Source organism: Nomascus leucogenys, chromosome 6 (assembly GCF_006542625.1).
Source record: "Nomascus leucogenys isolate Asia chromosome 6, Asia_NLE_v1, whole genome shotgun sequence".
Classification (NCBI taxonomy): domain Eukaryota; kingdom Metazoa; phylum Chordata; class Mammalia; order Primates; family Hylobatidae; genus Nomascus; species Nomascus leucogenys.
Window position 1 is genome coordinate 18,742,313 of NC_044386.1, and position 24,200 is coordinate 18,766,512.

The 24,200-nt window shown below is 34.7% G+C and overlaps 1 protein-coding gene across 7 annotated transcripts in view; it reads right to left on the bottom strand.

Moving 5' to 3' along the window:
- CDH18 (cadherin 18) overlaps window positions 1-24,200 on the bottom strand; it is a 1,074,788-nt gene that overhangs the window by 484,668 nt on the left and 565,920 nt on the right. For 4 of the 7 annotated variants that reach the window (XM_030813931.1, XM_003263181.4, XM_030813933.1 and 1 more), the window contains exons 1-2: window positions 21,416-21,661; window positions 14,046-14,164 (exon numbers count right to left, since the gene is read on the bottom strand). The gene's annotated coding sequence lies outside the window, so the exon portion shown is untranslated. Of the gene's footprint in view, window positions 1-14,045; window positions 14,165-18,199; window positions 18,211-21,415; window positions 21,662-24,200 lie in introns of those variants that run through there. The other 3 variants (XM_030813927.1, XM_030813928.1, XM_030813926.1) reach the window with 3 other exon arrangements.

The following is a 24,200-nucleotide window of genomic DNA, read 5'->3' on the forward strand; positions in this document are numbered from 1 at the left end:
TCACTCTATGAAGAATAAAATAAAAATGAACAATGCAAGCATAACAATGCTATAAGCTATTTTATAAAAACACAAGTTTCAATCCTCTGGAAATTTATAATAAACAGTAAGTCTTATGTGTATGTAAGTGAATAAATGTAGCCACATATGTAAGAATATAACGGGATCTACATAGAGTGGATTTTCTCCACAATTCTGATAAACAAGAAAAACTCTAAATCTGAACTTTGCTGTATTCAATGTTTTAAATGGCTTGATGACTTTATATAAACTATATCTGACTTCACTATACATTTAAAATATGGAAGCACACTCTCCTGATACAGAAAATGACAAGCAGATAATTATAATTTGTAGATTTAATAAATGGCATCATATGTTAGCAAAATATCTATTAAAGTTGAATCAGTGTGCTAGAATTACAGGGGTGATTTCTTAGATTTTTTTTATTCTGATAATTAGTGGGGAAAAGTACAAAAACTGTACAGTATGTCAACAGTTTCACGGTCCTGAAGGCTACATTTCTCCATTAGGTTACATTTAAGGAGGAAGGAGGAAGAGAGAGGCAGGTAAAAAGAGAGAGGCAGGTAGAAAGAGAAGGCAGAGGCAGGTAGAAAGAGAGAGGCGGGTAGAAAGAGAGAGGCAGGTAGAAAGAGACAGGTGCGAGGTTCTTGTGGGGACAAAAGTGCAACTGGACAGAGGACAGGATTTCCTAGTGTATTGTCCCGCCATGTCAATAAACAGCTACCTCTCTCCCAGCGACACTTACATGACAGAGAAGGTGTGCATGCACTACAACAGAACACACACAATTTGCTTTTCTTTTTCTACAATGACAACAACCTGTAGTAAATATGAACAGATGGCATGTGGCTTTCAAAAAAAATGAAAAAAGCTTTCAGGAGAGAAAACGAATTAATTTTGTTGTGTGAGTTTGAACTTCGTACTACACATACTAATTTGATTTTTATATAAAAAGATAATTTGTTTAAAAGAATGAAAGAAAGGCAACAGAAAGATCATTTGTAAAACCTGGTATTTCAGTGGAGGTTATTCATCATTAAAACATACTATATGCTTATTTCTGGACAGCTGTTGTGTTCAGATTATTTAATTCAATTATGATGAGATTAAAAATAATATATCCAATAATGCTCTTGCTCAGAGAGAAAAACATGTCACAATTTCATGGATATTAGTTAGGCTTCTAATCTTTAATCACTAAAAGTATGAAGGCCTGAGGGAAGATTAAGAGCTCATAAATCTGGATAAGAAAGAGAAAGGTTTATCACACTTTAATGTTACATCAGCTATCCACATAATTGTATATTCCAATTGGATGTTATAGATTGGTTATTTTCTTCTCTATACAATACCTGAAGCATGGAGATGATATATTTAGCAAATCACCATATCAATCACATGGTATAAAGAAAGTAGCAAAATTGCTAAATCATTAAAAGAAAAAACAATTCTTTTTCTTAATAAAGGGATTCTAGATGTAGAAAATTTTACTGATGGAAATCAGCTCAAAGCCTTTTTTTTTCTGGAGCAGATTTTCTTTCCAATAGTAAACTACTAGTTGTTATTTTCAAGAGTTATATATGCATGCTTATGCACCTATAATAAATAATGAAGAAACAGATAAAGTATTTCACTTAATTAACATACTGATGAGCTATTTTAAAGTCATTTCAGAGTATTCTCATATTTTGAGAGTTTATTTTAAAATAAAACATAAAAGATGGCTACATAACAAAAATTACAGTTATATTGAATATACATTATTGTTAATGTCAAATATTAGTGAAAAAATGTACTAATACCAAATCAATTAATTAAAATTTATCACACATCCATATAGTAAATTTGCAACAAGACTGGGTCTAGGTGACATAAAAAAGAAAATAATAATGTCATATTTATTCTGAAGCAGTATGCACTGCACTTAGGTTTAAAAGAAAAAAAAGGTAAAAAAAAACTATAATAAAGGAAAGTGAGAATGAATGCTATAAAAGCTATTGTAAACTAAATAGGAGAGATTAACGATATTGACGTGATAGTTACTTGATACAGAAATTTGCATCTAAAGGATACATTAATTACAAAAATGAAAAAAATAGAAACATATTAGAGAAGAAATATTCAATATTATTTTAGACTTTTGACCTTAAAGAAATCATGGTGATGCCAATGTTATAATTAGAAAAATATAGAAGATTAATTCAACTGTTAACAGAAATGGTGATGAAACCTGTTTTATTGAGTGCCTTCTGTGTGCTTGACACTGTGTTCTGTTCTAGAATGATAAAATTTTCATTCTTTTGGTTTGTGTTGTACATATTGTACAGATAGAAAATTACATAACTTGCCTTTGGTGATATAAACTTTAATGTTACTAAGCTTCAAAACAATTTGTGACTGATTCTCACATTCATACTTATATAAAATCATGTTGGTCTCAGAAAAATAGAAGACGGCATAGCACATATTTTCATTTACATCATAAGGAACATTGATACTCTGATCACAAAAGAAGGTGTCCTAAGGAGTTTATAAATTAACACCTTATTAGAGTAATATAAACATTTAAAAATCCAAGAATGTTTTACATCCAATAAGTTTGAGGAATAGAACAGTGTAAGACAGTGGAAAAGATCTGCTCATTGGTGGAAAAAAAAGACCAGATTAGGGGTTAAAGGACAAAGCTAGAGACATGGGTTAATAAAATTACATGAGTGATAACCATGAAAGTTGATGAGCTGAACAGGGGAGTGAGAAACAAATGGTCAGTAAAGAACGATTGAGAAACCCCTACAGCTCCAGGGCAGCAAGAATAAAAAAGGCTCAGAATGAAATAGACAGAAAGAAGCAAATTCATCAATGAATAAATTATAATAAATCATAGTATTTATATATTATAAATAAATATCACAAGAATATAAACATAAATAATAAGTATTTTTCCTAAAAATTAGTGCTACTGCCATGGTACAGTCATCTTTATATTTAAAATTTGTTAATAATAAATGTTATGCATTTCCATATTTAAAATTAAATTTAGCAATAAGAGAGGATATCCTTCTATTCAATATATATTTAAGCATTGTACACTTTTGCAGAAATATTTTTCGTTTAAGACCACAAGTGAAAAATCAAAATTTTAAAATGTAGTTAGGTAAATTGGTATATTATATAGGAAACTCCCTAAATCGTTGTCTTAAGGTTTTGAAACTATTACTGTATTACATTTTCTTTTAAAAGGCTATGTAGTGTTGTGGGTAAACTGAAGACAACTATAAAAAACCTAAATGAATAAATATTTAAATGCTAAGCTCACAAGACTCATGGGAATACAGTTCATAAGATTTTTTGAAAATCCTTATCAGGAAAATAATTATTAATACATTTATTTATACTGTAAAATAATATTTAATCTTTGAGATTGAATATTATTCTAAATATATTAAATATATATAAATATATGTGTTTAAAGTAATAAAATAGAAAAAATAGAATTTTAGTGAAAACTAACTTCATGACATATATAGGTAATACAGAAACCTTTTTAAAAACAGATAGTGAAGAATATCTCCATTGGAGACGGAGTGATGCTATTTTACAAGAAAACAAAATACATTATTAAAGTTTGTGCAGCAATCCCATATTTCTTCTCTAACCACTGGAGCATAAGTCTTTCTTATTTTTAGATTTTATTCTAAAAGAAATATATTTTTAACATGATGTCTTAAAAATTTGCCCATTTTAAAGCAAATTAACCCATTTTGACCCTAATTAAAGCAAAGCATGCTTATTGATGAAATGCTAGTCTACCAGACAAAAATAAAGTAAAATTCTGAATATTCAGAATATATAATAGAACTGGTATCCAGTTTGCTTGTTCTCAAGTAAATATCATAAAAATAACATTTTCCAGTATAAAATAACCATTAAAATAGAATTACTCAAAAGTGACTTGCAACTTCATTTACTCAAGAGCTAGTGTATAGGGATGAATTCACATACGTCACTTATAAACCTAATCAGCAAAAAAAGTTCAATGTCGCCAGAAAAGTTTTGTTAGAAGCAAAGTTTAAAATATATTACTAGAGCTTCACATATTAATTTAATTTATATATAAAAAGATAGTTTGTTTAAAAGAATGAAAGAAAGGCAACAGAAAGACCATTTGTGAAACTTGGTACATCAGTGGAGGTTACTGGTCTTTAAAACATACTATGAAACATACTATAAAACATACCATGAAACCTACTATATGAAAGCCAAATACCGCATGTTCTCACTTATAATGGGAACTACATGATGAGAACATATGGACACATAGAAGAGAACAACACACACTGGGACCTTTCTGAAGGTGGAGGGTGGGAGGAGGAAGACAGGATCAAGAAAAACAATTAATGAGTACTACGCTTAATGCCTGGGTGATGAACCGCATGTTCTCACTCATAGGTGGGAATTGAACAATGAGAACACATGGACACAGGAAGGGGAACATCACACACCGGGGACTGTTGTGGAGTAGGGGGAGTGGGGAGGGATAGCATAAGGAGATATACCTAATGCTAAATGACGAGTTAATGGGTGCAGCACACCAACATGGCACATGTATACACATGTAACAAACCTGCACGTTGTGCACATGTACCCTAAAACTTAAAGTATAATAATAATAAAATAAAAAAAATACCTGGGTGATGAATTGGTACAACAAACCTCCATGACACAAGTTTACCTATGTAACAAACCTGAACTTGTGCCTCTAAACTTAAACGTTAAAAAAGAGAGAGAGAGAGAGAAAGAAATGTGAATCAAGGTGATCTGCCAAATAGTGCAACAATTTAGCTTCGCCATCAGAGTCTCCATTATACCAGTAAGAACTACATATAAAGGGAAACCTATTCAAGTTTTAAAAAATACAAACGTGCTTTCTGAGGTCTAAACTACCATTCTTTGGTGGTTAATAACTATATTTGTACTAAGTAAACAAGGATGATACAAAGAAAATGCGATATTCTTCTTTTGGTGGTGGCATTATTTGTAAATGGCATTTCAAGCCTGATTCATGTTTTAAATATGATGAACAAAATGAATGAGCTTGTTTATTTTTAGCACAGCCTTTGTTTTTCTCATTTATATATTATCCTCACAAGTTGCAAAGCAAAATTTGTTTCCTTAGTATCTTGAAATAAATATACTTAGTATATTGTATTCATATTGCATCTCACCATTCTACTTGTAAAACTATTAAAGTAAATCAAGAAAATGTTCACTAAATGTCAAAATTACTAAGTCTATAAATTCAGAAAGCTTTTCAATTTTCTATCATTGAAAGTCTGCATCCAAAGGGTAAAAGTTGTTTTCAAACAGTTAGAAAAATGAAGGCGGTGCATTATCAATAAAGCAAAAGTGGCAAATTAAAACAATTGATGACTCCAGTTTAAGAGCATGAATGTTCACTGCATTATTCTTTCAAATTTTACTGTAGTTTTAAAGATTAAAAACATAGTTTGGGGAATAATACAATGAGATACCATTACATACCTGCCAGAATGACTAAAATGAACAAGACAGACAATAGCAAGAATATATCTCATAATGGTGTAGGAGCATAAATTAGTAAAACCACTTTGGAATATGATTTGTCTTTATCTATTAAAGCTTAATATATACATACCTTATAACATAACAATTCTACTTACAATATATACTCAGTAAAAAGGCACACATATGTTCTCCAAAAGTCAAATACAAGAATGTTCACAGTTATATTATTTGTAATAGTTTTTAATAGAAATAGTAAATAGAATAGTAGTAAATAGTAAACACAACTGTAAACATACCATAAATTATCCATTCTACTACTGAAGGGCTTTTGTGCCATTTCTATTATTATTTCAAGTAATAGTCAGTAATATTAATTAATAATATTACAGTTAATAGTTAATAATAGAAATGGCACAAAAGCCTTTCAGTAGCAGAACAAATAACTTACAGTATATTTATACAATGGAATAATCTACAGGAATGAAAATGCATAAACAACTGATTCATTCCACAAAATGGATGCTTTTAACAAAAGTAATGTTAAAAAGCCAATGGAAAAATATTGTGGAAATATTTTTCAATGGAAAAATACTGTATAATTTGGTTTATTTTAAATACACAGGCAAACGCCACATATAATGTTAGAAGTGTGGACAAAGAGCTTATATCTGGGGAAGAGAACAGGACTGTAAAAGTGCAAAAGGTAGGCTTCGGGAATGCAGGTAATACTCCATTTTGTAAGAGCGGTGGTTACCTGTGTATGGTATTCACTTGTGTCCTATTATCTATGTATGATGTACTTCAAATTTATTTTCTGAGATACAGTATGGGCTGTGCGGCAGGAAATATCTTAAACCTTGGAAATCCAAAGGTAAGTGAATGCTCAATATCCTGGGTTAAGGAAGGTTTACTTTTTACTTGGAGGTGAGAAAAAAAGAAAGGAATAAGCTAATAAACAGTATTGAAGAACATGAAAAAGTTGGCTAGTGTGATAGAGAACTACTTTAGGGAAAAGGGTTTTGTTTTTAATAGGATGAGAAGAGCATGAAGGACAAGAAGCTTACCATAAAAAATATGAAAGAAAGACATTTCAAACTAAAGGAATAAGCAAGTTCAACTGCTTAGCATATTTGAGGAGGGGGAAGTATAAAACTGTCACTTAATGAGCGTAATGAGTGATCAAGTTGGAGAGGAAGGCTAGATGAGACCCTAAAAAGCTTTTGAGGTGATGGCAAGAACGTAGTCTCCTGTTTTTCGTACTGGGATCCTTGGAAGAGTTTTGAAAAAGAGGAACAACATCTACTGATTTATACTTATAGGAAGTATTTGCTGATTGTCATATGAATATATGAATGATTTGAGAAGGGTATTTGCTGATGCAAGCCAAATGAAATAAATCATTATAGAAGAGATCATGGTGATTTGAACCAGTAGGGTGGTAGCAAAGATACACGTAGTGAACATATTTTTAAAATATTTTAGGGTTAGAACATACAGGACCTGACAGTGGTAGGAGGTATAAGAGTGACAAAGGTGTAAAGGATCTCTCTCTGTTTTCAGACTGGTACAAATGGGATCATTTACTCAGATGTCAGAAACATGTTAAATCTGACCAGAGTACACAGGCGGTGTTGTCCCCAGATGTGATTTAAAGATGGAAGTTTCCACCAATTTGGGAGGTCGAGGCGGGCAGATCACTTGAGTTCAGGAGTTCGAGACCAGCCTGGCCAACGTGGTGAAACCCTGTCTCTACTAAAATACAGGAATGGTCATGTGCACCTGTAATCCCAGCTACTCAGGAGGCTGAGGCGGGGGAATCACTTGAATCCAGGAGGCAGAGGTTGCAGCGAGCCGAGATCACACCATTGCACTCCAGCCTGGGCGACAGAATGAGATCCTATCTCAAAAAAAAAAAAAAAAAAAAAAAAGATAGAGGTTTCCAGAGCACACTTACGGGAAGGACCATTAGAGAGTGATACTTTGATGATGTAGCCAATTAAAGAGAGAAGTCAGGGAGGGTATGGGGACAGAATCCTGAGAAGGAGGTGCAGATATAGCAGGTGTTGTCCTTCATTATAATTTGAATAGAGGCAAGAGATCAGAATATAGGTACTAGTTCATATAGATTGGTGGAAGTGAGCTTGTCACTGTCCCGTTGATTTAGCAAATTTATTTCTGAAATGTGATATGAGCCCATCAGCTGGGATCCAGGGTGCAGCGGGTGTGGGTGCTGGCCAGTGAAGAGGCATTATGGATGGAAGAGGAAAGCTGGGCATGCTCCATTCTGACCCGGCTACTTTTAAGTAAGTGTGTCCCGTAGGGCCATCTAGGAACTTCTATGACTTAAATTTACTCTTCTACAAAATGAAGTTAACAATATCTACCTACACTCCTGTGCAGTTGGCCAAGAAGGAAATGTCATATAAAAAATGACTACTACATGTTGAGGTTCCAGAAAAAACTGGCAGTTAATCTGGTTGACTATGCATGCACAAGTAAATTAGAAATGATACATTATATAAATACAACATTAACTAAATCAATAAGTTATATAAAATCTGAGTTCAAAGTATACATTTTACTTAAATAATTTCTATGATTTTTTCAGCATATCATGTCTCCACATCGTACTTAATAAAAATTCTGTTAAATTTTTATGTTTTTGTACAATGAAACTCATTTTGCCAAAATAATATACTTTTATGTGTCATAAAACTGTAATTTTCTTAGGTAGTGATTTTTAAATAAAATTCAATATGCTGGGAAAAAATTGAGTGGTGCTAGATGAAAAATAAGTATGAAGAAAAGTAAATGATGAGGTTTGTAGGAGGATTGTGTACTACAAAAATATCTTGAGTGAATGTATTTTCAATGAAAGGCAAGGTCTAGGTTGAGCATTTAGAGCAGAAAGTTCGATAACAATTAAACACGATTTGATTTGAAGCAATTGTTACTTTAAATATTTTATGTCTCTCAGGAAATCAAATTTTTATAAATAACACTTTTTTGCAGTTGGTAATAAATTAGAGACATAAACACATATTAGCTAAGAACAAACTATTATTGTAGAGTTTATCGATTAGAACAATCTGGCTTTTCCATTTAGTTAATGTGTTACTTTTTCATTTTAAATGTTTGGCATTTCTTTTAGTAAAAGAATGGGTATCATTTCTAGGATGCTGACAATGTGTCCTAGTTTACTTCTTTCTGAAAGCACAATTTTACACTTGGAAGAGTCAGCACATCCAGGATGCTAATACCAAATTTAAGTGTTAAAAATACCTTTTTGCATACACATTAAATCCTCTTTAGCACTGGACTGAAAATGGAGTGAGATGCTTTCTCAGAGAAACAAGCTATTCCTAACGGTTACTTATTTCCAGAGTCACAGTCACACAAGAACTGCCTCTGAAGTTGGCGAGAGCACCTCATCTGAAACGGTGATTCATACTTAGCAAATTTCGACCCAGTGAAATTCATATTCTATTGATTCTTATTGTTTCATACTTCTTTTCCCTTTTATTACCTGAGTGAGTGTTAAACGGCTCAAATTAAAGAATTCTTAATTAAACTTCCATAAATTCTGTTTAAAAACTCTGAAAAAAACTATTTTAAATTTTACTTCACATAATACATTAAAAAGATCTAGGAAAATAAAGGTCTTTAGATATCACAGACAATGCAAAAAGCTCACAGATTCTGGCAATCTACACCATTACAGAAAAAAGAGTTGAGGGGAAAATACATTTTATCTACACACACACACACACACACACACACAAACACGCACACACACACATTTGTTGTTTCAGTACAGAGTGGACACAGTAGTAAACTGATAGTTATGACCTTTCAACACTCTCGAAGAATCACCAGTTGAAGATTGTCAACTGCAGTATTTCAGGGAAGAAATATGGACTTAGTCTTACTGAGGGGTTTCAGAAGATCAGATGGCTGTGTTACTCAGGCATATTATTTAGTAGTATAAGGTAGATGGTCTTTGAAAAAAGAGGATGAATGAGGACTGGAGGGGATTGGGAGGATTAGAAAGATTGGTAGAATCCAGAGTGACAGAGGAAAGAAATAAGATTGTTAGAAATATAATGATATAGAGTTGAAAATAGGAAAACAAAAGAATACCTACAAATTTCAAAGGATAAGACTAACTTATGGCAACGTGACAGGATATAAAGACAGAAACAGGGATGAAAATGAGTTATGAGACAAAAATAAAGACAAGAATGCATCAGATTGATATATTGTTTTGTAGAGATTTTAATGATCTAATATTAAGTGAAGATTAAGTAGAGTAGTATGGGTTAAATAACACTTGATTTTTAAAAACCTGAATAAAATTAATGTTTGCATGTTTACATATATATGTTTTTCAGGCTTATGGAAAAAGGTGTAAATGGATAAACAAAGTATTAATTTGTGGATATATTGTTTGTAGACATTTCAGCTCAGTGGGACTGGAGAAAGGGAAACAAAGTATAATTTGACTTGTAACAATAAACACCTGTTACTTCAGAAATTAAAAGAACAAAAAAAATTCAGAAAAGTAAACATGTAAGAGAAAAATAAAATGGCACTTCCTTGTGTGTCAGAAATGAACACATAATTGGGAGTTGGTTCTGCTTCTGAGTACCCAGCCAGGTTCTTTGGAAGCAGATCAGATACTGATGTAATCTCGGCAAACTGGTGCTTTCACAGGCTTTGCAGTTAGCTGAAGTTATTCCCCAAAGCTTTGGCTCATTTGCACGTTTTTTATTACCTAGAATTCAATTATTTGAATGAGGCACTCTGATAAAGAATACAGAAACTCAGATGACAATTTGTGCCAGTATTTCCAAGATCACCAATAAGCCAGGTTAAAGAAGACTGGTATATGTCACCCCATTTGCATACTCCATCATGTCTAGGATTGTTTCATGTTCAGGCAGGCAAATCATATGACTGCTTTTAGAATCCTATGCTAAAGAGGGCTTTTATAACCAGGTATAAGCAAACAATATCCATGAGACATTTTAAAGAAAGAAATAAAATTGATATTAGCCAAATTTAATTAGATAATTTGCCTTAATCCATTCTTTTATTTTTTTATACCCTTGAAATTTGTTTGACATTTTTCTATGAACATTTTCATAGGTGTTATGATTTAAATATGAGATAAGGCCATTCAAGTTGGGAGGATAAATTTTTCCCTATTTAGGAGTTTTGGAAAGGTTGAGCAACATTCTAGTCACTTAGCTAAAAATTAGTTTGATCAGTAAACACACACAGATTTCTATATTCTCATTCTAAGCCAATCTTTGTTAATTATACCAGGTTACATTTTTTAATTGAGCTGTAGAATATTCCATTATGATTGAATTCACTTTTTTTTATATGACATTGTGCAAACGTTGAGTAACTACTTCCTGCACTACAAAACTAAAAAGCAGAGAGGGTAATATGTTTATTTTGCAACATATTCTATATTTTACTTTGTTTATTGTTCACATAGATGAATAATTTACCTAAGACTGTACAAAATAATTCAATACTATTTTAATCATGTTTGGACAAAGGAACTGGAAGTTCAATAAACTCACATAAACAGTAGTAATATATAATTACTGGAGATAGGAATGCATTCATTAGGTAGGATAAATTATTTTCTTTCATTAGGAATAACATTTACCTTCTTTTTGAGGAAGCAACATCCTTCAGGAAACTAACCTTTGGGTTTCATATGACTTTTTCATCAATTTAATTTTGAGCAATGTAACAATTCCAGACTGATAGTATAATTATTACAGATTAAATAACATTCTGTATGTTTCTCCTTGGAAAATTCACATGATGTGCTGTTTATATATATGCAGGAATTTCATAAACCTCAATATGCTAGTTTTATTAGTTTCCCATTGCTGCTGCCAAAAAGCACCACAAATTTAGTGGTTTTAAAAAAACATTAAGTTATTATCTTGCAGCTCTGTTGGTAAGAAGTCTGACATAAGTCTCAACTGAGCTGAAATCAAAGTGTTAGTGTGGCTGTACTCCGTTCTAGAGGTACTAGGGGAGAATCCATTTCCTTTGTCTTTTCCAGTTTCTGGATGCTGACCAAAGCACTTGCCCCTCTTCCTTCATACTCCAAACCAGCAAAATCAGATTGAGTCCATCCCACATGGGATCACTGTGTCCTCCTCTCTTCCTCCCTCTTTCACTTTTGAGGACCCTTGGGATTACATTGGACCCACCAAGTTTATCCAGGATCATTTCCCTACTTTAGGCTCTCTGATAGACGACCTTCATTCCATCTGCAACATAGCCCTCCACTGCCATGTAATATAATCACAAGTCACAGCGATTAGTATGTGAACATCTTGGAGATGATTATTCTGCCTACCATGCTAGCATTCAATGTAGTCACATGCAGCACTTAGACATTAATGTTTGAAGTATTGTTGTAACTTCACTCACAGAGTGAGTTTCAGAAGCTACATCACTTATTTATCTTAGAATATAAATATTCTGAGTGAAGCTTGGTTGATAAAGAACTAGCTAATCAAGCTGATTATAGTCTCTTAAGTTTAATAAACAGTGTGATTATAAAGTCATAAGGTGATTGTTGGTGGGGATGGAGTGTGTGTGTGTGTGCGTGTGTGTTGAAGCGGAGTGTGTCTTGGGATAGTTGTATGAAGGAATACTTTAATTCATATGAGCAATACTGAAATAATATTGCAATATAGTAATCTTGTATATTTGCTAAAATATCAGTTTCACAACTTAATCACCTCAGACCTTCTGCTGAAACTGTAGATTTATATCTCGGTTCCTAATGATTTACCTTGCACTTAAAATTCTGGGCATAAATCACTAGGAAATGGCAAAGTAAAAACATACGGTCTTTTAATTGATATATTGGCTGGGGAAACTTCATATTTTGTCTACTCTTCTTTCACTATAATCATTTGTAGCATAAATTGGGGTTGGCAGGAAACAGCATTTTAAAAGAATTAGTACTAAATGAGATATATTTTATGCTGCAACCAAGTCAGATCTGAAAAAGCATTAATTATAGCATCCAATTTAGGTAAGCCTAATAAATATAATAGAAGATAAAATTATGTTGACTAATAAAATACATAGATGATTAAACCAGTAATTTGTGGCAATAGTTGTTTTAATGGCATCAAGAATGTTCCATTTGTTTCTAATAGCAGACTCACAATGATGTAATAAAAGCCATCTATGACAAACCCACAGCTAACATAATACTGAATGGGGAAAAGTTGAAAGCATTCCCTCTGAGAACTGGAACAAGACAAGGATGCCCACTCTCACCACTCCACTTCAACATAGTACTGGAAGTCCTAGCTATTGCAATCAGACAAGAGAAATAAATAAAGTACATCGAAATTGGTAAAGAAGAAGTCAAACTGTCACTGTTTGCTGATGATATGATTGTTTACCTAGAAAACCTTAAAGACTACTCCAGAAAGCTCCTAGAACTGATAAAATAATTCATCAAAGTTCCAGATACAAAATTAATGTACACAAATCAGTAGTTCTTCTATACATCAACAGCGACCAAGCAGAGAATCAAATGAAGAACTCAACCCATTTTACAACAGCAAAAAACAAAACAAAACAAAACTTAGGAATATACTTAACCAAGGAGGTGAAAGACCTCTGCAAGGAGAACTATAAAACACTACTGAGAGAAATCATAGATGACACAAACAAATGGACTCACCTTGAATATAGAATGATTTCCATAAATACATACATCAGAAAAAGTAAGCAACCGTAAAAATTTTTAAGATGAACTTTTTTAAATTAAGGAGATACACTCTTTATACATAAAATAAAAATTCCACTAAATATATATTGAATATGTGTTCATATGTATTTGTGGGTTTCCATTTCCATAATTTAACTGGATTTCAAGACAGTGTCTTCCTTAAAATCCATCTTCCCAGGCTTCAAGACAGTCACTCACCGGAGCTTCCTCCTCCCACTACAGCTACTCCTTAGTTTCCAGTTTCTCCCCATCTTTTGAACCTATAGGTGATCATTGCTCCAATTCCAGGCTGTTATGTTTTTAACATTTTCTCTCATATTCAGTCTCTTCACTTTAAGTGCAATCTAATATTGCATACAAATTTGTATTTTATCCCTGCACCACAAAGCTCTCCCTGCAACTCCACAGTTACGTATTCCATTGACTCCATTTTATACCCACTTGGACATCTCAATCAACACGTGTGCAAAACTCAGGTCTTTATTTCTACTGCCTCGCTCCTTCTCCTGCCCAACTTGATTCTCCTCAATTATTTTGCTTCTTAGGGAATATCAGTTGCAGCCCTCTTATTGTTTAGGATACAAATTTCACAATTTATCCTTTCACATCACTTTCCCCCATCAGACTTATATCTTAAGCAGTATCACATCCTGCCAACTTTATTTTCATGATAAATACAGAATCAAACCTTTTCTCTCAATCTCCACTGCTGTCACTCTGCTGCAGACACCATCATCTCTCCCCAGGATTCTTGGGATAGATCTGTACCTGGCTCCCTGTTTCTGTTCTTGCTCCTCTTCAGTCTATCTGCAACACAGTGACAAGAGTTTCTTGTTGAAATATAGATCAGATAATGTCACCTCTCTGCACAGAATGATCAAATACCACCCGTACTCTTGTAGGAAAAATCCTGCGCGGTGGCTCACGCTTGTAATCCCAGCACTCTGGGAGGCCGAGGCGGGCGGATCACGAGGTCAGGAGATCGAGACCACGGTGAAACCCCGTCTCTACTAAAAATACAAAAAAATTAGCCGGGCGTGGTGGCGGGCGCCTGTAGTCCCAGCTACTCGGAGAGGCTGAGGCAGGAGAATGGCGTGAACCCGGGAGGCGGAGCTTGCAGTGAGCCGAGATCACGCCACTGCACTCCAGCCTGGGCGACAGAGCGAGACTCCGTCTCAAAAAAAAAAAAAAAAAAAAAAAAAAGGAAAAATCCAAAGTTCTTAAACAAATCTACAGGATCTACACATGATCTAGTTTCTATTATTTCTTAACATTATCACGTCTTGTATGCTATTTGTTAGTCCATTTTCTGCTGCTATAACAAAACACCACAGAAAGAATAATTTATAAAGAGCAGGCATTTATTTCCTGACAGTTCAGTTATGGAGGCTAAGAAGTCCAGGATTGAGGCACTGGCATCTGGTGAGGGCTTTCTTGCTGGGTCTTCATGTTGTGGCAAGAGGAAGTGAACCCACTCCCAAAAGCTATCTTAATAAGGGCTTAATTCACATCCTCATGACCTAAGCATCTTTCAAAAGATGCCACTTCCAAATACTATTGCATGAGAGGTTAAGTTTCCCTCCAGTGAATTTTGAGGGACACATTCACACCATAACACTCCATTTCAATTACTTCACTCAGCTCTGCTGTTCTTGTTATGTGTCAGATAGCCAGGGGTGCTCCTTCCCTAGGACTTTTGCACTTGCTTTTCACTCTCCCTGGATATGGTTCCTGAGATAGCAACATGGTTCATACCCACACTTCCTCCCAGGCTTTATTCAAAGTATTCTTCTTAGACAGGGCTTCCTAGCCAAATAGATAAAATATCAAACCACCATCTATCTCTTGACAATTTTTTTCTGCATCCCTTTTTCATTTTTTCTCTTTAACAATTTTCTACAAATACTATAAAATATTAATTATGCCCTTGTTTACCAGCTTTCTTCCCAAATAGACTGCGACCTCCATGAATGAATGAATATAAAATTTTAATTTACTACATAACAGGGAAAATATAATTTAGGATGCAATTGGGTTTTATTTTTGCTTTAAAAAATTTCTACAAGTAGAATTTTAGTTACCAAAATAGGAACTTTACTGATTGGTCTTTGGGAACTGGTTTATTTTATAATCTCAATCATACAGCGCTTTCCCATCTATTGCTAAGCTAAATAAAACAAATGATTCAAAAAGTGGGTTCTCCATAACAGGAAAAATTAACTACAACCAAAATATATTTTCATGTACACTATCATGGCTCATTCAAATTATATCACATTAGTAAAAACTACTAATGAGACATTAAAAAATAAATATAATATAAACAACACAGAAAAATCTGGAAAACTCATATTTTTCTCTCAAAACAATTTTTCTGAAAATTTTTAAAAAATTATAGCATACATAAAATTTAGTATCAAGCTTAGTAAATTATATTTAACTGCCATACATTTATCATTCTTTGATTCAAATTATTAAATTAATTTTAACTTATTAAAGAGTTTCTTCATTTTTGTGATATTTTTAATTATTTCCTAATTGATTCCCACAAGTTGTGTATAAGGGAGTCTACCCTTTCCTATCTCTCACAATGGGTTGCAAATTTCTTTTTAAAATCAATGCATTGATTTTCACTCCACCAGGTAGGAGTAAGTATAAGTAAAAGTTTGATCATAACTGTGTCAACATTGGTTTCAGAAATTCTTTCAAATATTATAATTCAAGGCCGGGCGCCATGGCTCACACCTGTAATCCCAGCACTTTGGGAGGCCAGGGCATATGGATCACGAGGTCAGGAGATCATGACCATCCTGGCTAACACGTTGAAACCCCGTCTCTACTAAAAATACAAAAAATTAGCCAGGCTTCGCGGTGGGCACCTATAGTCCCAGCTACTTGGGAGGCTGAGGCAGGAGAATCACTTGAACCTGGGAGGTGGAGCTTGCAGTAAGCCGAGATTGCGCCACTGCACTCCAGCCTGGGCAACAGAGCGAGACTCCATCTCAAAAAAAAAAAAAAAAAAAAGCCAAAATTAAAGACATAATGGAGAAATATCTGTAACTCATATCAAAAATATATATATATATGATATATATGTATAATTTGATGGATTAAAATGGCATCCTATCTCATTTATATCACATTGGTAACTGTGGATCTAACCTAGATATTTTTATTTAAAATACTTTTAATATCAGGTAGACTGAAAAAATTGGATCAAATGAAATTATCAGTAATATCTAATTCTGCATAGTTACATATAAGTCATATGTAAGTCATCTGTATTAATCCTAAAGGCCTCAAAATAATGGCAATAAATACCTATTTGAGAATCCTTATGATCATCTAAACATAAAATGAAATAGAAATGATAGTTGAATTCCCTTTCAGTGGAGGCATCTGCACATCTTCAATTTGTTTTACCAACAATTCATCTATCATATTCCATGTGCTTCGAGTAAAATCTTGAATAAGACATAGTCCTGGCATTGAAGGACGTTGATTAAAGCAAATATTTCACTCAATATTTTTAGGGATCAAACTTTGTTCATTTTGTTCTCAGTCCTACCAAGAAATTTCTAAATTTATGTGGCTCAACTATGTAGAAATTTATATATCAGAACTTTCTAGTATCCACAAAAGCAACATCTGAGCATGTCAGGGTGCACTAGGGCAAATGTTCCTCTTACATCTGCTCCTACATTTCCTCTCTATCTGCTAATTTTCCCAGAAACAGCTTCCTGGAACATGTACCACACTTAGAAGTCAAAACACTACCAACAGTGATAGAGGTTCTTAATTATTTAACTTGTGTTGGCCTTCTCTTTATTTGTCATTTAAAAAGATTGTAATAAGGCATTATTTAAATAAATAGTATATCTATGCAATCATATGCAATAATCAAAATGCATAATACTAAATATGGCAGGGACACCCACCAATTCCAAGTACTTTGACCTAATCAGTGACCTGTAAACAAATGGATGTCTTTAACATTGAACTAAGCATCAGACCTATGCCTAATGGCATACTGGACTCATAAAAAAATCATATATCCTCTCTACTATTCACATGGAAGACAAACATCCTACAAAATTAGTTATATACAATATTATGAAATTGTATTTTTTTAAAATATATATTTGTGCACACGTGTTTATGTGACTGTATGCCTCTCTGTATCACTATATCTTTCTAAAAATATATAATTTCAGTTGTATATATATCCATATTAGTCTATTCATTGAAAAATTACTTTTAAAATACACATCAAGCATTAATAATGGTTACTGTTTAAGAGTAAATCTCAAGTCACATTCTGTGTTTTATATGTCTACATTTTTATAACAAATTTTAAATGTGGATAATATGAGGAAGGATGGAAATAAGAAAAAAATTGAGATGTATTCATAATCTTAAATTACATATTTCAAATTTTAGATTTCAAAATATTATAAATTTAGATGTTCACTTTCATCCATGAAAATAATATAACACAGAATACTAACCTTTCTTGTAGATGATTTTTAACCATGCAAGAATAACTGAAAAACTTAGCATGCTTAATCCATTTTAATCAGACAAATCACCAAAGACATTGAATCTATGATAATTTACCAACATTAGTGTAGACCTTTACAAATTGTAAGCCAGTATAGAACCTTGTATATTGGGTTTTTACACCTATTATCATCACCTTTTATGGATAAAGAAAATGGCCTACAGATCAGACATGCATGACACGTTAATCCATGTCAGTATCCACCCTCTGCCATGTCTTCAAATCATTAAGCTCAGTTCTTTTCCATTGTGCTACACATCAGCACTTGTCTGCAACTGTACCTTTTAAATCAAACTGTTTTCATTTTACTTCTGGAGGCTTTAAACTCTAGAAACTACTCCAAGCACATAGAATAACTAGAGTGAATGCTCCCTCCCTACAACCCACACACACACAAACTCCCAAAATATAGTAGAAGCAATTATAGAGAATAATCAGTATCTTTTATTTATTTATTTATTATTTATACTAAAGGATCATCTGAAAAAAACTAAAGTGAAATTTGTCTTCAACCTCAACATTTATACTATCTCTCAGTTTTCATTTCCTCTTGTCCCAAAAATGTTAGCATATGATAATATAGCCCTCGTCTCTCAGTTTACTGGCAAGATCTTTCACACTACTGTGTTAGGGATCTAGTAAAACACCTACCAGTTGAAACCCATTCATTATCAAAGTGAAAGGAGGGGATTTATCTGTAGAATATCCAAACTGGACTGGGCAGTTGCCTACTCAAACAGCATATGCATGAACCTTCTTCTATATACATCCTTTGGTTTGGCTTAGAGCAGTGGTTCCCACTGAGTGGTTCTCAAGATTGCATTGAGAACCACTGCTCAAAATTGCTCTAAGCAGTGGTTCTCAATGCAATTTTGCACCCTCCCCAGTGGATAGTTAACAATGCCTAACAATGCATAGAGAGATTTTTTTATTGACACAAGTTGGAGGTGCTACTACTGGGATCTAGTGGGTAGAGAATAGGTATGCTACTAAGGAGCCTACAATACACAGAAAAGTCCCCCAGGAGAATGATAGAGCTCACAATATCAACAGCACCAAGGTTAAGAAGGCCTAATCTAAAATGCAGTACTATAGATACGTATAACGCAAGTATAATGAAGTCATACAATTAAGCACATGAGGGCTTAAAGTTCTCTACTTATTAAAAAAAAAAGAAAGACAAAAACACCATATACATGCTTTGTCTTTAATGTCTCAATCTCTCTCATTCTTCACCAGACTTCACTGTATCATATATATGGATTCAAAAGAGGTAAGTTTTTCCTGCTCAGTAAGTTCAATATGTTTTATCCTAGCTTGGTTGAAGTGTTACATGCATGTTTAGAGTCTGAAAGACAGTTAAAGTCAGGTTTCAGATACTTAAGGTATACTTCTGTCCAGTAAGTTAAATACAGCGCTGTTGGGACCCAAAACTTGCAAACATGTGGTTTGTATTCATCAGACTGCAAAAATCAATGCAAAGCATAATAATGCTATTTATATCAGCCAATGGGACAAAAAGTACTTTATATTTATAGTGGCTTTCATCTAAATAATTTATAAAGTTGGAATAAATGACTCATATATTCTCACAAGTCCACTATATCTATTTGAAATCAGTCATTGAGAGGAATAATAATTTCCAAATTGCACAATGTATGGACTTCATTCTAGCACCGGTTGCTATTGCTCATACTTGTGACTGCTATAGCTAATTATAATCAGTCTGCACGGGATACAGTTACAGCTAGAATTTCCTGCCACTCACTGTCCTTCTACTATTATATTCTCCTTTGCTATTGGGTTATCTTCAGCTGGGCATTTCTGTTGCATGTATAATAGCCAATGCTCATTTCCTACCTCCCATTGTTTTCAGATAGGCAATCAATCTTGACCATTGGTATCAGTTCCTTTTTGTTTGTTTGTTTGGTTTTTTAAGTTAGCTATCTCTGAGAAAAAGCATCAGAAGTCTAGTTCATAAAATACCCACCAAGGTGCACTAAGTGATTGTCTTCTGGGGGAAGTACATCGGTTGACTTATATCAGGTTAATTTATTATTAAGATATCCAGAATTAAATAAACAACAGGAGGCTTGAGGGCAACTGCAATCATAATAGGTGATAGCACCAGAGTGTTACACAATGGAACTAATTATCTACGAGTATCACATCCTACCTTCTTCCTCCCACATCCCAACAAGGTATATGTAAGATCTAGGCTGAACCTCAAACTCCTGATTTAGAATTAAGCATTTTCTCTGGTAAGACAAATACACTAAAATAAAAAAGAACAATTATGCAGGAGCAAAGCCCCCTGCTTTGAAAAATCTGTGGGTGATCCCAGAGTGAAAAATAAAGGTTTGAAAACACAGTCAGAGCCTGTAGTTAGTTTTTTTGGCTGCATAACAAAATCTTCCTCTGATCTGTCTCTCGGCTCAAAGCAGTGATGCCATCACCTGAGCAAACCGAAAACCATAATACTTTTAGCTGAGATTTTTATTTTATTTTTTCTTGACTTCCAACAGGGAAAAAGCAAGGAACATTTATTCTTGACTACAACATTAAATGCAATGAGACATTCAAATAAAAATATTTTAATAGCCCTAGCTAATAAAATTCTATTTTTTCACCTGTTACATATGAGTGGTTTGCCTAGAGCCACATCTCTACAGACAACACATACACACACACACACACACACGCATAAGGCATAATTTTACCTTGTTCTGAAGACATAAAAATCAAGACAAAATAATAGTTATTTCCACACTCAAACAAGAAGTTAAGAAAGCGAAATGAATGAGAGTTAACAAACATAAATAAAGTGTGTTGCTGATCACAGGAGCCTACCTAATTTCTTTTCATACATCATTTATAAATGCCCTTTAAAAGAATCAAAAGTTTCATCTTAAGCTTTAATAAGCATTTAAGGCAGGGATTCGTGGGAAGAAAAAAAAAAGAATGAAAGAATATAAAAGAGGCTTGTCCTGCTGCAGTTTCAGTGCTCAGAAATCACGTAATTTTAGAGGATACTGGAAAGGCAATAATTAAAAAAAGCACTATCGAAAATTCAATTTCGGTGCCCCCGTTTCTATTCTGACCATGCGTCCCCTCACTTTTACAGATAGACATAAATGACAGCTTATACTGATGCCATCACTATTGCAATGTGCCTTGCAGAGTATCCTTCCAACTTCTTCAGGGAAGACAACAGCACAGGCACAGATAAACATAAACAGACACGCAGCTGGATTCTGAGACTCGCATTCGATAGGCTCTATGGCAGCATTCCTGCATAAGAAAATTCAAATGTATACCAGCGATAAGGCAGCCTGCATTAGCTACAACTTTCCCCTCAGCCCTTGATCCTGTGAAACCCATCGGAGAGGAAGATTTCACCCAATATTGCTTTGACTCAGAACTGGGTAAAGCAGCCCCGCTGTACACAAAAATATTCATGTCACTAGAGAGTAAAGTGTCATTTATTGAAGCCTTACCTTGGCTGACTTGCCCTAACTGGTGGAAAGGAACTTAATTTATAAGAAGCAAAGAGAGGGGACTTTCCCAGAGCTCTGGGCACAGCTGCTCGCGGTCCTCGGAAAGCCCAGACTCAGGCTCCGCGCACCTTGAGCCCTGGGCTCCGAGGCTGGGTCTCTGCAGCTCCCGAGCGCGCCTCTGATTGGCTGGCGGCGCCTGTCTGCCTGATGCTGCGCTCTCCCAGTCTCTCCTCCTTCCTCTTCTCCCTGGCTCTCCTCTCCGCGGCTCCTTTCCCTTCTGCCTCCTTCTCCCCCCAACCCCCCATCGTGCATACTTTTGGGGCTGCACAAATTCCACAGCACGCAAAACGGACACCCTTTAGCCCCCTCAGCAAGGTGATGTGGAAAACAATTCAGCGCATATTACTACTCCTAAATAAAATCCCTGATCCAAAGGGTACCAGATTTCTTGAAAAATGACAGCCAGGACTCCGTGACAGTTTAGACCATCAATTCTCTGCGGGGGAGGGGAAACTGGGGAGCGAGAGGGGTTTGACTGTCAGATGGAGTGGGAGTAGCCACCGGGAGGGAACCAGGAAATCAGGCAGGGCAGGCGCTGCTGTGGCAAGCTGGTAATAAATTTTCATATTCCCGTGCAAAGTCGTCACAGCCTGCTAAACATTCAACTGCTGGCTCATTCATCAGTGATCCATAGTCCGGTGGTAGCCATGAGATTTCGCTTGAGTGATGTCCTTTAACACCTTCACCCAAAATACTCAAGCTATGGAGGGTTTATATCAGACAGAGCTTCCCCTTGGAGGTCAGCATTTATATTTGTGAAGACGAATAGGAGCTGTGATGCTTTTCCAACCCCCTTTGCTTGTGCCAGGAAACCTACACACACACAAACTTCTCACCTCTTATCACTCCAGAATAAATTAAATCGATTTGCAATGTACATAGCTTTTGATGACAGGGATTTCAGGTCTGATGGGCTGCATTCAAAATTGATCTGGACAGCCGAAACAACTTTAGTACTTTCTCCCCGCATGAAGTCACCCACACTCACCCATTAAGCACATCAAGCATCCTTATTTAAAGTAAACAAGTGTAGGAGTTTATCTAAATTGAATGGCTATTCTAAGGGCCCCTTGGCAGATATAATAAGAATTGTACAAGACCCTCCATCATTGCAAACACTAAGAGAAAGATATTACTTTTTCTGCTTAGTTGATAAAACTACAAATGCCCAGGTTCAGAAGTTTAAAGGAACAGGGACTTAAGACTAAGAGAGGCAGAGTGATAGGGTGTACAAGCTCTAAAGGCAAGAAGACATGGATTCAAATCATGGCTGGGACATACCTTTACATATGAACCTGTGTAAGCTTTTACCCTTCTCTGAGCCTCAGGAGGCCACTCTAAAACCTGGAAGGCAATCCTCACTTTAGCAGGCCTCTGTGAAGATTAAAAAAATCTGTGTACTTGTTCAAACTTATGATAAACTTCTGTTAAAGGTTATATAATTTCGAATTACCTCCCTCTTTTCTTCTTCCCTGAGAAAGATCAAAGAGGTTGAAAAGATAAGGTAAGTTGTATTTCTTGGAAGTTTAAAGGGTCTGAGAGTGAATGTTTGAATCGGCTAAAGTTATATTTGACTATTTTGCTTGAGTGATGTGAAACGTGGAAGGATTTAATTTGTTTTAGCTTTCGAAAAGACTAAACAAACCAACAGGAGCAATGAGGTAAAACAGGAATTGAATTATTTCTAATTGGGAAGGAATTGCACATTTCAGTGTTCTGTTGCTCTTAAGGAAGACGTTAGAAGTCAATTAGAATTTGGAAATTTCCAAAATTTAAACTTTTAGAAAAAAGTGGAATGGAAAGAGCAGCATCAAGATAATATGCCAGTATTATATTGTGCATTATATATTCTTTCCTATGCAGCTACTGTTTTAAATGAGGAATTCTCCTGTGTAGTGCCCAGACACAAATTCTTAATTTATTTTTGTTTATTGAAAGAGGTATGAGAGAATACATTTCCAATCTTTCTATGTTGATGAAGTCCTGACTGACCAAAGAAAGAAATAGCTATGAAAAATAAAAGGGATAGAAAAAGAAACTTTAAGTCTGTAAGAGGTCCTGTAGTTTAATTGTTAAAATTCATGGTACGACATTCTCTAGAAAACCCTAACTCTATTTATTTGACTGCCTCTAGTTGAATGAAATAAAATGTTTGTTTGCCAGCTTGCTACTGAAGCAGTGGCTGAGACACAAGCAACGAGCATCTTAGGGATACACTTGAAAACAAAACCTGTTTTTGCTGGCCTTCCTTGTGGTTTTCCCTGGATAAGACTGTAATAAGTGCATCCAGTGGACAGTCATAATGGAAGTCAACAGGCACTCGCTCCTGAGTGCAACGACATGCAGAGGGAATTGTCAATACTGCCAACCAATACAATCCATTTCTAGAAAAAGAATTCATTCATCAAGGAAGGATTTGTATCTATGAAACCACACTCTTGGAATAAGGGCTCTAGATTCTCCACAACCCCAATGTTGCATACACACTGGGTTCAAATGGCTTCTGGAGTTTGACAACCTGAAACTGTGCCAATTTTCCCTAGCCATTGAAAAGTGGACCTGTCAGCCACTTAGTGCATCTCTTGTATTTTCAGCTTAAAACAAACAAACACACACACACACAAACACACACACACACACACACACACACACACACAGAAGAAGAAGAAGAAGAAGGAAACAAGTGAACCAACGTGGAACTTGCTGGTTAGGGAAAGCCAGGTGG